The sequence below is a fragment of the Callithrix jacchus genome, chromosome 15 (genome assembly GCF_049354715.1).
Source record: "Callithrix jacchus isolate 240 chromosome 15, calJac240_pri, whole genome shotgun sequence".
NCBI classification, from domain to species: Eukaryota; Metazoa; Chordata; class Mammalia; order Primates; family Cebidae; genus Callithrix; species Callithrix jacchus.
Genome location: NC_133516.1, coordinates 50,199,429 through 50,216,390, shown reverse-complemented (window position 1 = coordinate 50,216,390; position 16,962 = coordinate 50,199,429). Strand labels below are relative to the sequence as shown.

Here is a 16,962-nt window from a genome sequence, read left to right as displayed (position 1 = left end):
GGCCAGAAATCAGCTCTTCCTTCCATTGCCTGCCCACTCTCAAGGGGGCTGAATAGAAAATCTAATTGGGAGATATTTCCCAAATCTGGACTTCATCCACAAATGAAAGAAAGAATTGCTGAAGAAAATGGGTAGGTGCTTTAAACAATGTCTCGAATTGCAGGCCTGCGCATATAGCTTATTTGTAACAGCTCATCCATGCATGCATCAGCATTTATTGGCAAACTAATGTATGTCACCCTCCACTAGGTTCTTAGCAGGTGAACTGCTGGCTCTGCGTAAAGGTGGACAAGAATCCAAGTGGGTCTTTCTGGCCCACAGGAAATCAGCTAAGCCAGATCTCTAGGGACACAAAAGATACACCAAATGACCAGAAACCAGGCATCAACTTTCTCAACATCAAGTTTGGAGTTCCAAATAGACCCACACCATTTAGGATTTTTGGCATTTAGGATGCAGTTGGCAAAAATTCACCAAACATTTGTTAAGCAACCTCTATATACAAATTACTATGTGATAAACTGTAAGGGATGTGCATACATCCTCTGTACATAGAAGATACATATGGACACTTAGAAAACACTAAAAAAGAAAAGGAGGGAGAAAGGAAGGAGAGAAGACTCAAGACACAGCTCATCCTTTTATCCTGTCCTCTGAGAACTGTGTAGTGCAGTGATTCTCAGTGCAGCAGTGGTGGGGTGTTGCTCCCTCCCCTCTGATAGCGTCTGGCCAGTTAAAAGACATTTCTGATTGTCATCACTGGTTCGAGCACCCAGCTACTAGCATCTTTCAGGTAGGAAGCAGGGCTATGCTGACATCCCACAATGCTGGGTTCCCATAGAAAGAATGATCTTGCCCAAAAGATCAAATTGCAAAGGTGTTGAGAAATGCTGGCCTAACATGAAAGAAACACAAGAGTCTCTGATTTTGAGTAGACTAATTATGTTTCCCTCAACGGGAGGAAAGAGTTCAGGCTTTCAAATCAGCCTCTTTTAGTTTGAATCTCAGTTCTGTCACTTTCTGAGTGCCTCAGTTTCCTCATCTATAAAATGGGAATAATAGTAACACCTGTATCACAGGGTTGTGTGAGTATAAACAGAGAGAACACATATAAAGGGGTTAGCGCTGAGCCTGACACACGGTAGAGTCTGTATATGCTACCTATGATAATGATAGAGTGACTTTGTTGATGCCAACAAAGATATAAACAATATGCTTTCTGTGTTAGAAGCATTGCAAATATGGTTTCTCCTGGAATACTCACTCCTACCTCTCATCCCTCCAACCTCCTCACTCCAACACAAATGATTTTGTCAGTTAACTCTCCTTAGAGCTCAACTAAAAGGTCAGTTCCTTAGAAAATGTTTCTCACTTTCACCATTGTTCATTCTATTAGCACTCTAATCATTTCTGGTGTTTAGTTACTCATCTCTGTGCCCCAGCCAAACTGTCAGCTTGGTTGGACTCAAGGTCATCATTTGTCTCCTCACAGCCATGAACGGGAATTTTTGGAACAAAGGACTGGTGTGGTCCAGGTATTTCTCTAGGACAACCACCTTGGTAAGCTGTGTGCAGGAGGATTTGGAGAAGTACAAGGTAGCAAAGGAAAAGAAACAAATGGCTATTGCAAAACACTGAGCAGAAGAAAGAAGGCTACAACTTGCTCATGGAAGAGTGCCTTACTATCTGCACATGCACAACACTGGGATTAGAGTTAATGGAATAGGGCTAATCACATATTACACTCTTTAACCCAGATACCTGCAATCATGTCACTTTAACTTATAATTGTCAGCTATAAATACTCTCGGTCAAGTCAGTAACAGATAGTTCGACACTTCATGAAAATGCCACTAATTTTAAAGTCACCTCTTGGCTCTCATACAAGATTGGAGCAATATTTATGACTGAAAATGGCACGAGCCACATGAAAGCTCGCAGGATGTATTTTGAATCTCATTTGATTTACAGTCAAGTCAACAGACATAATGACAGACATGCCAGATCGCCTGAGTTACTGCACTGAGTTAAATAATACTGACAGCAAGGTGGCCACTGAAGGTCCAAAGCCTGTCCCTCATGGCACTGCTGTCAATGAGCCAAAGGAATCATTCTTTGTCACTTTTGGAGCTCAGTGCCATTTCTGGAGCTCTGACTTGGGTACTGGATGCTGCATTAATTATAGACGTCCCAGCAACTTTACAAGGTATTGTCCCCACCTTACATATGAGAAACTGAGGCCCAGAGGGGTTGAATAACTTGCCCAGAATCACATAAGTGTGACCCCAGTCTATTAGATCCCCAAACTCATGCTTTTTGCAGCTTTTCACAAGCAGTTGTTCCTCGTGGATGAAAAACTTCCAAGAAAAAGTCTGACACTTGGCTTAGAATGGTTACCAACTTTAAATATCCAAGCCACCCCTCCTCCCCTAGTTGTGACTTTGACCTTATTTGTTATGACCCTCTCTCTCTTTCTCTTTTCTCCATGGACACTGGTCACTTGGATGGTTACTGCATGAGCATGCCAGGCACGTACAGACTAAGGGTCATTGCATCGCCTGGGACACACTCCCTATAGATCTCTGGCTCACCCACTTCCTGCTCCATTATTGCTCAAATGTCACTTAATCAGTGGTACATTTGACCTCTCTATTTAAAATAAATCATATTCCTCTTAGTCAGCACTCATGAGTTCCCTTATTTTATGTCTCCTCAACTCCCTGCCCCCAATGCCTGTAATTTTCAAACACGGTGTATAATTTTTTGATGATATTATTGTCCATGTGTCCCAGTGGAAATCAAACTCCTCCAGAACATGGACTCTTATTGTTTTATGTATTCAACAACATCTGACATATTATTATCAAGGTTTAAAATGTGCTTTTAACACATATCATTTAATTTTCAAAGTAGTTCAAAGATGGAGATAGAACTATTATTACTCCCATTTCTAGAGATGATGCAGACTTAGAGCAAGCAATACAGCCATGTAACCAATGGTAACAGTAATAGTATTAAATAAATTAATCGTTTCTTGGGTTTTTCCTATGTGCTCAGTACCATCATAGACACATCACAAATATTCATTTTATAGGAGAAGAAACTGAGACCAAGAGTGACTTAGAAACGTGCCCATGTTTTACCTAGCAAGGAGTCAGCAGCAATGAGACCAGAACTCAGACCCTCATCCCATATCCAGTGCTTTTTCCCCTTTCCCACCCTGACATCATACATGCTGTTATTTCTTTGAAAAGGGGAGGAGACCTCGGTAACTGGGAAATGATAAATGCTCCATTTTCATTAAAGCCTTTTATGCAAAGTCAGCAGCCCCAGGCCTTATCTTCCTTAGACTCACAGATGGTGGATTTGCACACAGGAGGCCAGGAAGGTGTTGCTCTACATAACAGGCTCGTTGGTTTGACAAGTTGAACTATGGCTTCAATTACATATGCTGCTCAGGTACACTGGCAGAGAGCCCAGAACAAGGTCTTGGTGGACATAGTGGAACCCCATAGGACCCCAACAGTTGGAAGGTCTGATTGACCTGTCATACCCACATCTCATTCCCAAGGTTTACACTGTGACAGACCTAGCCACAGTCAAATGGAACAATTTAATCTTTCAATCTATCCTGCTCATGGAAGCCTGGGTTTGCGTTTAAAAAGTAAAAATATTAGATCTTTGGCAGGAAAAGTCACACTTACATAACTTTGCTCTGAAGATACATTTTGTGGGGGTTCCCAGATTATCAAAGGGGGCTCAGTTACCTCCACTCCAAGAAAGGAGATATTCTATTTTTTAAATTCAGTTTAATGATCTATTTTTCACAGAGATTCCTCTGCTAAGGAAAAAGTGAAATCAACCATACTTAGGTGATTATCAGCTATCTAAAGGTAGTATTAAATGGCAAGCATTTGATTGATACATTATTCACTAAAGGCTAGGCTTTATTTAGATTGTTTAAGCTTTTACATAACATACTTCCCTGTTTCAGGGTCCCATCAAAGATACCACATTACATTTATACGGATAGATAATTGAACAAAATGAAAAATGAATAACAAATCTGTCATGGTTTTTTCATGATCAATTAATATGGAACCTACCCGAGGAGGGTGTATGCTTTTGGTATAGTAGGTATAGAAAGCTCGTAAAATATATACCTATCCCCATTCCTATGTGTTTTTTACTTCTTGGCTATATAAAGAGCCCACCTTTACTTGGGCCCACTCAAGACACAGTGAGAAGGTGATCAAATTCTATAAGGACATAAAAGGACACAAAATTCCTGTTATAACCACAGAGATAAAATTTTTCAAGACTCCCTCAGACAAAAAGCTTCTGCTTAACTATTGTCCCATTAGCTGGCTTCTTAGAAAAAGAGACAGAAAACCAAAATATTCCCCAGAGTTGCTCCCAATGAAGGTGAAGAATTAGGTTTGTCATACTCTTTCTGGAAATTAGAAAATGTCCATTTTAATCCAATGTATTTTTATTTTAAGGTTTACATTGTGAACTATCATTTCAAACGTAACAGCCAAAGTTATTTCAAAATGATAATAATGATAATATTTGTCATGGAACTGTCTTTCAGACTTTTCCTTGGTGTCAATATCTATCCATTTCTAAATTTTATCTCAATCCAAGTCAAAATAATTTCAAGATAATCTATAGTCTCTCAAAGCTAAGTCACTTAAGTGCTCAGAAAATGCAGTTTTCCCCCATGTTTTTTTTGTTATTATTTTGCTTATGGAAAATGGCCTCTTTCCTGGACTTCACCCAGGATCTGTAGATCTAAAAAATAAGACAGATGAAATAACCTGCTATCTAATGGCAGAGGATGTAGAATAAAAAACAGGCTAGTAGGGACGTTGTTTGTACTATTCAGAAATTCCAGATTATTGTTTCTGTTATTAGTTAATCTGAAGAAAACATACATCTAAAATTCTATAAAAAATTAGCCCCAAAACCTAAATCTAGCATTATAAGTGATGCCATTGTTCTTTCCAGTTAGGAGGTGAATGCCCTAATTATCTGGCTAATGCACACTGATCTGAAATTTTAGACGTGTTAGCTGTACTCCGCTTCGAAGTTCTCTTTCCACCACAAATCTTCAAAACAGTGGCCTTCCTTCTTATTCCTTTTGCCCGTGTTGACCCAGGTGTTAAGAGGAAGGTCCCCTGCAAAAATTAAAATTAAAAAAAAAAAAGCTCCATGGGGCATCTCTCTAGTTTCCCATCTGCTCTTTTCTCTTGGGTTTGTCAGAGCTCTGAATACATTATTAAACCTATTTTTAAAAGAAAAAGAAAGTTTCTAATATACAAAAAAGAGAAAAAGACAGAATTTCAAGATTATTTCTGGCAGCAGCAACTCTGAGCTGGAGAAGTTAAAAAAATGCCAAGTCCAATATGCTCCTAGCAATGATCCCTCCTTCCCAGTTCAATGCATCACTGTCTTGCCCTACACAAGTGAGAAAACACAAGGAAGATAAAGTGCTGAGGATAATGTTTCTTTTAAAAAGAGTCCCCACTGATGACAATTATGTGTCATGATGGAAAGGGAGGAAGAGTTTAGGAATGACTGGCAGGCAGATGACTAAAAGCATGACAACTGGCATTGTAAGCCAGGGTTTGCCCCCAGACCAAATATTTAACAGAAATAGCTCATACAAACCAAGTGGATCACTCCGGGCTACAAACTGGGTCAACTTTTTAGAATAGACACCTATGGGAACTTGAAAATGTCCGATCCTTTTCATCTGCCAGGGAATTGGACATTCAGTAGTACCTTTTGTTGTTGGTGATTATATTAGTCTGTTTTCACACTGCAATAAAAATACTACCTGAGACTGGATAATTTATAAATAAAAGAGGTTTAATTGACTCACAGTTCCACATGACTTGGGAGGCCTCAGGAAACTTACAATCATGGTAGAATGTGAAGAGCTAGAAGGCACCTTCTTAAAAATGTGGCAGGAGAGAGAGTGTAGTGGAAATGACCACTTTTAAAATCAGCAGATTTTATGAGAATTCCCCCACTATCATAAGAACAGCATGGGGGAAACCATCCCCATGATCCAATCACCTCCAACCACATCCCTCCCTTGACATGTGGAAATTACAATTCAAGATGTGATTTGGGTGGGGACATAGAGCCAAACCATATCTATTAGTGGTTTCATGTCCAAGACCAAGCATAGCCAAACAATTCAAAATTGTCATAACAGCAAGTTTTCTGGGAAAGAAGAAAAGATGCTAAGGGGGGGAGTGTAAATTGAATTAGAGATAATTACTTTAAAAATAAAAAGAAAGGAATGGGCGTGGTTGCTCATGCCTATAATCCCAGCACTTTGGGAGGCCAAGGCAAGTGGATCGGGAGGTCAGGAGTTTGAGACCAGCCTGGCCAATATGGTGAAACCTCGTCTCTACTAAAAATATAAAAATTAGTCAGGCATAGTGGCAGGTGTCTTTAGCCCCAGCTAAGTGTGTGGCTGAGGCAGGACAAGTGCTTGAACCCAGGAAGCAGAGGTTGCAGTGAGCCAAGATGGCACCACTTGCACTCCAGCCTGGGCAACAGAGTGAAACTCTGTCTCAACAATAAATAAATAAATATAAACAAATAAAGAGAAAGGAAATGTAAGCCTAAGCACTGTACATGTGCATGTGTGTGGTTATTGCTGTGGTGGCCTCCCTGAACCAAATCGTGAATAATAGTCTCCTGTGTATGATCCTACATCTCCTACATAATTCTCCTAAAATATTTTATAGTGTACATGATTTGATTTTTAAAAAATGATGTCTTGCTTTTCCTATAAAGAGGAAGGACAACAATTTCTTTTCTGTTTTACCACTGGCCCAGTACTAAGCTTGAAATCTGGATCATATTTGGTCTGTAAATAGTTATTGAATGAACATTTTCCTCAAAGACTCACTGTTGACCCCCATTGTATGTTCTTTTAGGAAGTTGAACTTTTCTTTCGCAGCATAACTCCTAACTGGAACTATAGGCTTGTTGTCTAGCCTGTTTGGCTGGACACTCCCTGCTGGCAGGAACCACATCTTATTTAATTCTTTATCTCTTGTGCCTGGAAAAATAGTGGGCAGTCACACATTTACTAAATGATTAAATGACTTAATGATGAAAGGAAAGAAACAGAGGGAGGGAATAAGAGATGGAATGTAAAGGAAAAAAAAAGGTAAATAAAAAGAAAAGACAGAAGAAGAAAGACAGAATATAGAAATTAATCCTCTTTTGGGGACTTTTTCTGAATATCCATTATGTGATCTTTTACAAAGATAAATTTGAATGCTAAGTGTAGCTTTCGCAAAGACGAGAACTTCCCATATGGCTTCTAGAAAAATCAACTTGGGATTTTGGTTTGGGATAGAGTAAAAACATACAAAGGAAAAGCTTTTTACTCTAAGTGAAATAGCTTTAAAATAAAATAGCAATTAAAACTCACTATGAGGAAACTTCAGTTCTCATTAATAGGTTAGGATACATGCTTACAGCCAAAGGCAATTTTTGGAGAAAATGAATAAACCGTATTTAAGGAATGTTAAGACTGACACGATTATTCAGATTCTTACATTTCCACTTTATTACAAATGGTTCCTTTCTTTAAAAGCTGTAATATGTAAGAAAAATCACAGATTTTTTTCAGAGTCACTTTTACAGGAATTCTTGGTGAAGGTCTTATAAATAGCTTTTTTTTTTGGAATCTCTTGTAGCGGATGTCAGAAATGCATATTTAAGACTGTGTTAAAAATGCTTTATTGACCCAATGGACTGGAAGGAAGCTCTGAGTGTCTTTGTCTGTAAATCTTTGACAAGAGAGACACTAATGGATCCTTAAGCATGTTTTGGTTGAGCAGGGTAAAATAGCTGCTTGTTTTGTTTATGCTGGAGATTAAACAAATTCCCATTTTTTATCTCCTAGGTACCTGTGGTATGTAGAGAACAAAGGTAGGGAAAAGGAAGAAATTCTGGGCAGGACAACAATGTTTGAGGGAGGATAACATAATGGATAGAATCACAGACTCCAGAGCCAGGCTGCTGAGACTCAAGTCCTGGGTCTGCTGCTTCCTATTATTTTCCATTCTGTATTTCAAGTTTCTCATCTGTAGAATGTGGATGATAGCATCAAGTCTACACAGTTGTTTTAAGAACAGCTATTGCCTAGCTGGGTCAATGGTCTTGGTTTAAGAATAGGCTTGAGGGAAAAACAAAGGGGATTTAGGTCAAGAATAGTGCACCCTAGGATGAAGAGTAGACATATTATAGCAATTTTTCTAAGCCTATTTCATTTCAATTCTTGTCCTAATCACAGTAGAATACAACTTATTTATTTTAAATGTGAGCTCAGGGAAGCTGAAAGACATTGATAGTGTGATTCAGTTTCTAGAGAATTACATTGGTATCCAGGGTGAATGCCCTAGATTGCAATAATTGCAATAATTCTTACACTTAACTGGTGTAAGAATTAAATAAATACAAGCAAAGTAATTATAATAATACCTGGTTCAGAGTAGGCATGAAAATTTACTCTGATATTACTAATACTATTACAATTATCATCTTTGACCAGATCAGAATTGTTGATGGGAAAAATATAACTCCTGTTTTTTCCATTTTTTTCACTAATATGGACTACTCCTCACTCTTATCTTTTTACTCTCATACCAGGCTAATCACGGAGAAACTACATTTATGGCATCATTATCTCCCTGAAATAAAATTGTTAAAAGTAAGGTAATACCACGATTGACTCAACACCCATTCACTAGATTTCTTCATTTTTTTACAAAAGAAAATGGCTTATACATTGGATATGTTGAAACTGTACTGCAAAAATAATTTTTAGTAACTGTTCCACCCATATGGAAATACATTTTACCCAAAGGTGCACCAATGAGGTTATAAGAACACACTTGATTCCTCATTGCTCTTTACATATTGTAGAACTTTTACTCTTTCCCAACAAAGATACGTCAGAGAGCACAAAGAAAGGGAACCCATGTAATGGATTGGACATCAGACAGCCTTTGGGCTATTCTCAGATCTGCCTTCAAACTTTTGTTAAAATAACTGAGAATATATCTCCACTTTTCTAATCTCTGTCCCAAAATGTGCTTACTTGTCGTAGACTTGCCTTCAATACATTATTGAATTCCATTAACTTAATTTATGAAATTAATGAAATCCCAGAAATGAAACAAGAAGGGAAGGTTTCTACCTCAAAGTGGGGCATTCACCCTGGATGTCGATATGTCTCTGGAAACTGAATCACAGCTTCCCTGAGCCAACATCTAAAATAAGTTGTATTCTGCTGTGATTAGGACAAGAACTGAAATGAAATAAGGCTTAGTAAAATAGCTATGTCTCCTGTTCATTCCAGGGGGCAATATTCTTGACCTAAATCCCTTTGGATTTCCCTTAACCCTATTCTTTTTTTTTTGAGACAGAGTTTTGCAGTTGTTGCCCAGGCTGGAGTGCAATGGTGTGATCTTGGCTCACGGCAATCTCCACCTACCGGATTCAAGAGATTCTCCTGCCTTAGCCTCACGAGTAGCTGGTACTACATGCATGTGTCACCATGAACCCTATTCTTAAACCAAAACCATTGAGCCAGCTAGGCAATAGTTTATCAGATTTTCCTTCTTCATTACTATCCTTTAAGGCTGAGAATGACATGGAAACAATTTCTAGAACAGACATAGGCCATGCTATTTTATATGAACAACTCCTCTGGCTATACTGATTTTTCTAAAATGGTGTAAAACATTGACATAAAAGATTAAATATGTTAATGTCAAATATTTTAGTGGTCTTTTGAATAATTAACATCACTTCGGTTACTAGCCGGATGATTAGGAGGAAGCTGTAACTTTGAAGCCCTCGTACCTCTAAGTACAATGCCTAACTTTAATGGATACTATGAGCATTAGAGACCACACATGAAAGGTGATTATTAAATGGAGCAGCATGGCTGGGTGCGGTGGCTCACACCTATAATCCCAGCACTTTGGGAGGCCGAGGCGGGTGGATCACGAGGTCAAGAGATTGAGACAATCCTGGTCAACAAGGTGAAACCCCATCTCTACTAAAAATACAAAAATTAGCTGGGCATGGTGGTGCACACCTGTAGTCCCAGCTACTTGGGAGGCTGAGGCAGGAGAATTGCTTGAACCCAGAAGGCAGAGGTTGTGGTGAGCCGAGATTGTGCCATTGCACTCCAGTCTGGGTAACAGCAGTGAAACTCCGTCTCAAAAAATAAAAAAATAAATAAATAATAAATGGAGCAGCATACAGTAGGTATATTAGAAATAAGAGCTGCCATTCTTATTATTAATATTCAAATTGAAACCCAATTTCAAAGACAACAATGGAGGAGGATGAAAGGATAGCATTCTGAAGGACTGGAAAATGAAGTCATTTACCTTTTAGGTTCCAGGTTCCAAAGAGCCCAAATTTCTGAGCTGTTCCTGCAATAGTGGGTGGCCTAATGTGCTGTTTCCGTTGCATACTCACTTTGTCTAGTCTTTTTTTCTTTTTTTTTTTTTTTTAAAGATAGGGTCTCACTCCATTGCCTAGGCTGGAGTGCAATGGCATGATCACAGCTCTTTACAGCCTTGACCTCCCAGGATCAACTGATCCTCCCACGTTAACCTTCTGAGTAGCAGGAACTACAAGCACACGCCACTATGCCTGGCAGTTTTAATTTTTATTTTTCTAGAGATGGGGTTCTCCCTTTGTACTCCCTATACATTACTCCTAAGTCACAAACCATGCTGGTCTTGAACTTCTAGATTCAAGCAATCCTCCCATTCTCAAGTGATCCTCCCACCTCAGCCTCTCAAAGTGCTGGAATTACAGATTTGAATCACTGCATCGGGCCTCACTTTGTCTGCTCCTACCTCTTTATTCATATTTGTTCTATGTTTCTTCATAAACATTTATTCAATAATATGCAAGCAGGAATACACGCTGAAAAGGAAGCCCAACAATAATCATTAACTGCTTTTTATTCTCTTAAAATGAGATTCTTCCATTATTGTTCACAGTTAAGTATAATGGATGCTAAAAGGAACATGGGTGGTGATTATACACAAACTCCCTTATGAAGGCATAAAGACACGGTCAAGAAAATAAAGCAGACACTGCAATATGATGACTTCAAATCGATCACTTCTAAACCATTAGTATTTTATGATATTTCTTTTCTCCAGCTAAATGAAATGAATGCCCATGGAACACGTTTTTGAGTTGGCTTAGAAGCAAAGACGAGAAAATCAAAACAAAATTTGAGATAATCAGGGAAAAAGTGGCTGTAGAATACTGTCCACTGGAACTGGTATTCTCACCAAATGTCCATCAGTGGGTCCCTTTGCTGAGCCATAAACTTACTTAAACTGCATATCCTTTCTCTCTTTTTTTTGGTGCTATAGAAGAACTGCACACAAATCCATGGGTGTTAGATTTTACTTTAATCTATGGGCCACTCACTGGCAACCTCTTAAATAAACTGTGAAATGTTTGGAAATCTGTTATACAGACACCAAGATTAGTGTTTTGCTTATGTCTACCATATTCCATAATTGAGGAATTTGTGAAAAACTTGTCTCTACAGCATCAATGAATGGGATTCTTCTATTGCTGTAGGCTTGCCTTCAGTACATTATTGAAGTTAATGGAATTAAAGTCTCAGCAGATATGTGGGTGGTAGGTAGGATGGTTGACAGCATAGTGTTTGAGATTGAATTTTGGGGTTATTGACTAAGTTTAAACTGCTTCCATGCTTTATTAGCTGGATTTATCTCAGGAAAATCATACACACTTTCTTTTCTTAGTCTCCTCATCTGTAAAATGGGGAAAATAGTACTATAATACTTTTATCATGAGGTTGTTGTGAGGATGAATTAGTAAACACAGGGAAAGTACTTGGAAGGGTGTGGGAAGTACAGGAGCAATGTGTTTGCTCTCAATACTGTTGCTATTATTAGTATTAGCTAGGGCAGCCATTAGGGCTGCCAATGACTTTCTCCTCCTCCTGGGCGTATGGTAGTTACTGGCCCCCTTGTGGGACCAGGGACTGTTGACTGTTTCTAGTTAACTGGTTTAATGGACCTGACATATCACTACCCAGCTGAACTTTTAATTGCCTGTGCAAGATCTTCCAGGGCTCTCTTCCTGCTGGTGTGGCAGCTAGCGGTATTTTAGATCAAGGATCAGCAAAATTTTTCTATAAACATCCAGATTATAAATATTTTCAGCTTTGTGGGCCATCTGGTCTCTGGAGCAAGTACTAAACTTCTCTGTTACATTACAAATGCAGCCTCAAATAATACATAAACAAATTGGTTTAGCTCTACGCCAATAATATTTATGGAAACTGAAACTTGAATTTGTGTAATTGTTATGTGTCACAATTGCCAGCCATTTAAAAGGTAAAGATCATTTTTAGCTTGTGGATCATAAAAATCAGATGGTGTACCAGATTTGGCCTACAGGCCACATTGCCAACCCCTATTTTAGACGGCGCCTGCTCCAGAAGTTCTAGTCCTTGAGTAACTCCTGCAAACACAGCCACACTGATGAATCACAATGGGCGTGTTGTATGATCAAGCAATAAACTTTTGCCGTTTGAAGCCCATGAGATTTGGAGGTTGTTTCTGAAGCTTAACAAAGCCTACTATGTAGTCTACTATACAGTCATGCCTCACTTAATGACAAGGATAAGTTCGAATAAATATGTCATTAAATGATTTCATCATTTTGCTAATTCATGGAGTACACTTATACAAACCAGGATGATATAGCCTACTACACATGTAGGTTAGATGGTATAGCCTATTGCTCCTAGGCTACAAACCAGTACATTATGCTACTGTACTGTGTATGTAGGCAGCTGTAACATAATGATAAGTATTTGTGTATCTAAATCTATCTAGACATAGAGAAGGTATAGGAAAAATATGGTATTATACTATGTTATAATCTTATAGGTCTGTCATTAACTGAAACATTGGTAATAGGACATATAACTATATTATTCTTTAAGGTGAGGACAGCAAAAGAGGTGCCTTCCATTCTTAACAGTAATTAAATAACTTCTGCAAATGTGTTTACTAATGACTATTGGGTGGAGCCATTTCCAAGGCTTTCACTCACTGAAATATAATCTTTCAAATCCATGTCTTCCATACAGAACTAGAATGAAGTACTTCTGCTTAACTTTTGCCTGTGCATACATACCTCAACCAAGCCAAGAGTCTGGCCCCTGTCATCTGGATATTTTATTGGTTTAGCTAAGAGATAATAATAAAAGTATGTATTTATTTGTATTTTGAGGTCTGTGCCTCACATCTGTAGCCAGAGAAATCAGAAAACACATATTTAGGAAAAAAGAAAGGCAAACAGAAATTCTGATTTGTGTTACACATTATAGATGTCATTAACTATGACTAAGGTAGAAAAACTTATTACTCTTCTCTTTGACAGTGATGACAATTTAATAGTATTTGACTCTACCAAGTTACATACAGCATCCACAGACACTGAAAGAGACTGTATATCAAGAAGATAAATAAGTTTTTCTTTTCCTCTCTGGATATATGGATGTGATCAGAAGTCTAAGACCATCTGAATTCACTTAGTCTGGCTACCAGGCAGAGGCTAAGCTACCTGGGACCATCTGTGCTTGAAATGAGCTTTCCTTAATAGACCCTCTCCAGGCATGTCAGAACTAACAGAGACACATTTGCATCAACAAATGAGCACCGGTGCATTCAGGGTGAGCTTTGGGGTGGAGGGAAGGGAATTAGTTATACTGGAATTCCTGCTCTCTGGAAATCCATGCTCACTAATTTCAAACTGCAGAGTTAGTTTTGTCTTCTAGGTTATGTAGCTCTGACAAAGCAGACTGGCTAAATTCTTTACATGCCAAGAATGTAGAATGAGTTTTTATGGGGAATTATAATAAGAAACACTTTTAAAATAAGTGTTTGTTCTAAGTATTATTGTTATTGCTAGCTGTAGCATTCATTAAGGTTATTAGTTATTTATACTCTATAGCAGACACCTGTTCTTTCTGCCTGCCCAGCAAACAGTCCTACTTCTACTGACGACTGTTGCTTCTTTCTTCTAGGAAAGCCAGTGGGCTCTCTTCCCCCATGTTCAGTTCATGGAGTTTGGGAGGTGCTAATTTCACCCCCTGCTCCAAGACAGAGCACAAGACTGAAGACTAGTAATGAAGATAATGACATCTCTAGTGACCAAGTAGTTGTTAACAAAGGCTGGTATACCTGTTCCAAGCTATATACAAAGATTCAAATGCAGAGCATTTATTCTTGGGGAAGTAGTAGAGTGTTTTCCTCTAAGTGTTACTGAGGAAAAAACCTAAGTCTGGAGCCTAAGTCTTGCAGCTTGGAAAAGCCTGCAAGAGAATGGAGTCAACCCAGAGGGACACTAAGTAGAGAGGGGGAGTGCCTTCTGACACTGCGTTAGAATTATTTTATACCACTGTGCCTGAAGCGGGGTGCTGAACTTTAGCCAGTCCATGCCTTTTTCTCTTGAGCTTGAATGAGATTTTCTGCCATTCACAAAGAGTCATGAGGTACAGCTGTATTCAAAATATCGAAAAATTATCTTCAGTTATCACCCTAGCTCCAGTGTCACCTCCTCAAGGAAGCCTTCTTTGACCTCCTGATTGGGTCTGTGACACCTCCTTCCCTATCATCCTGGACTCATGACTGTGTCCACTTCAGCACATTCATAACTGCAGTTTTACATGAGTTTGTGAAATACGTTGCCTGCCTCTACTAAGAAGTGAAAACTTCACGAGTCGGTGGTCATGTCTGCTTTCACTGATTGTGTTATCTCAAGCGTCCAGCACAGTGCCTGGCTGTGAAAATCGCTGTTACCAACACAATATTCATTCTCTCCTTCTTCTATATGGCGAGAACAGTAATTTGCCCACACATTCACAACTATTTTTCTGTCCCACTCACAGCTGTGGATGAACACATGACACAGTTCTTGTCAATGGTATAAGGATGAAAGTCCAGGGAGGCCATCTAGGAAGATTTCACATTCCTGCTTCTCCTGCCTGTTGTCTCATTACCACCTACCCCTCAAATGTGTCGTGACTTTCCATGTATAAATGTCCACCAAGTTTGATATTTGAGTCATTATCAATAACATTTCCTATAAATCAATGGTATGTATAAGATTTATACGAGTATGAAAACAGATGTGGTTCTTAAAGAATCTGATTGTTTGGAGAGGAATAGAATTTAGCAGTTTCTACTTCACGCAGCCTAAATACAACTCTGTTTTCCTTATAGGTGGGAGGATTACTGGGGTTCAGCAGCTGCTGGTTTCTTATCAGGGCTGGAATAGGGAGCATAAGCAATAAAGCTCTCTTGAGAATCTTCGTTGCATGTATAGACTTAGTTGCTAGGGATGCACTATGGTTTTGTAATTACTCTGAGGGTTCTTGGCTGCAATATTATTATATTTTAAAACTGATGAATCTCAACAAACGAAACTTTTGAACCTTAATTAACCTGTCTTTGTAATGGGAATAATGATGACTATTACTATATGTAGTTGAAATCCACTGTTCTTGTTTGCCTATGTATCATTCCCTCTTTTGGTAACAGCACACCTGGTTTCCTTTGCAGAATGACCACCCCTACCCCATTTTCAGTCGAGGCAGTGCAAGCGAACAAGGGCCCCAGGAGTGGAATTGTGACCTGGATCTGGCCAAACAGCATGGTCTCTTACCAGCCACAGTGCGTGGTTTAAGGATGGGCTTGTCATCCAGGTTGGCTAAGTCAGATGAAACCTGGGCTATGTAGAAACATTGGGTAAAAAAAGCAGCTTTATTTCTATTGAACTTGAAAATTTGACCTGACCTTTGGAGAGATCCTGTGTGAGTTGAGATTGAACTGACATGGAGACCAGTACAGAGAGATGACAGAGATTAACCCAGCCCTTGTGACACCTTTGAGCCTCTTGATCCAATGCAGCTGTGTCTACCTCTGTAATTTTTGTTTCTGCATGTCAATAGATGGTCCTCCTTTTATCCTCTTCATTTAGAATTAGGTTTTAGTGTTCCGACAATGTACCCCATTGAGTAGTTATGAGGAGTGAACAAGAAAAATGTGCATAAAGCATTTAGCACAGTGCCTAGAACACAGTAACTACTCAAAGCGGGTAGTCGTTTTTGTTACTATGATTGCTATTAATATTATATATCCATTATGAAATTATTAGAATTTTATTATGCCAACATGCATTATAGGCTTGTAATAATTATTAAATAGCTTTAAATTTACTGAGAGCAATTGGGAAACAGAATCAATTCGATACAGATTTTCTGAGACTTCTAATGCAGGTGAAGTCCAAACAACTCACCATTATTAATCCTAGCAATTGGTAGTTAAACAATGAATTGAACTGATTCTTAGTCAACTGGATGATTAAGCCTCTGTTATTGTGAAGAAATCCTAAATAATAAAAAATGAAATAATTGGCAAAATATTAATACTACAGTGAAATCTCCTGGGCATAGTAATCTGCAAAACAGGGGTTCAAATCCCAACCCTACTGCTTATAAACCATGTAAAATGGAGACATTTCTTAATCTCTCTGAGCTTTGTAAAATGAACACCTTCTTATAAGATAATTGATTGTAAAGAATAAATGGAGTAATAAGAACTGTTCAGTACAGCCCGGCTTGGATTGTAAAACTTTGTAGTTATCATCACTTTTGGTGTTTTAATTATATTGACTGTCATGAATAACCTAGTTCAACTCTAAAGTTATATAAATTAAAACAACATTTTTATGGCCAACAGATATTGATTAACTGTCATTTTTGCAATGTAGAAGCAATGTGTGGAAATGGAGCAACTTGGATGTTAAGCTGGTTAGACTAAATGTCAGATACATTTTTCT

The 16,962-nt window shown here is 38.5% G+C and overlaps 1 protein-coding gene across 7 annotated transcripts in view; it reads right to left on the bottom strand.

The window, feature by feature from the left end:
* TAFA1 (TAFA chemokine like family member 1) overlaps positions 1 to 16,962 on the bottom strand; it is a 545,952-nt gene that overhangs the window by 129,102 nt on the left and 399,888 nt on the right. The window lies entirely within an intron of this gene.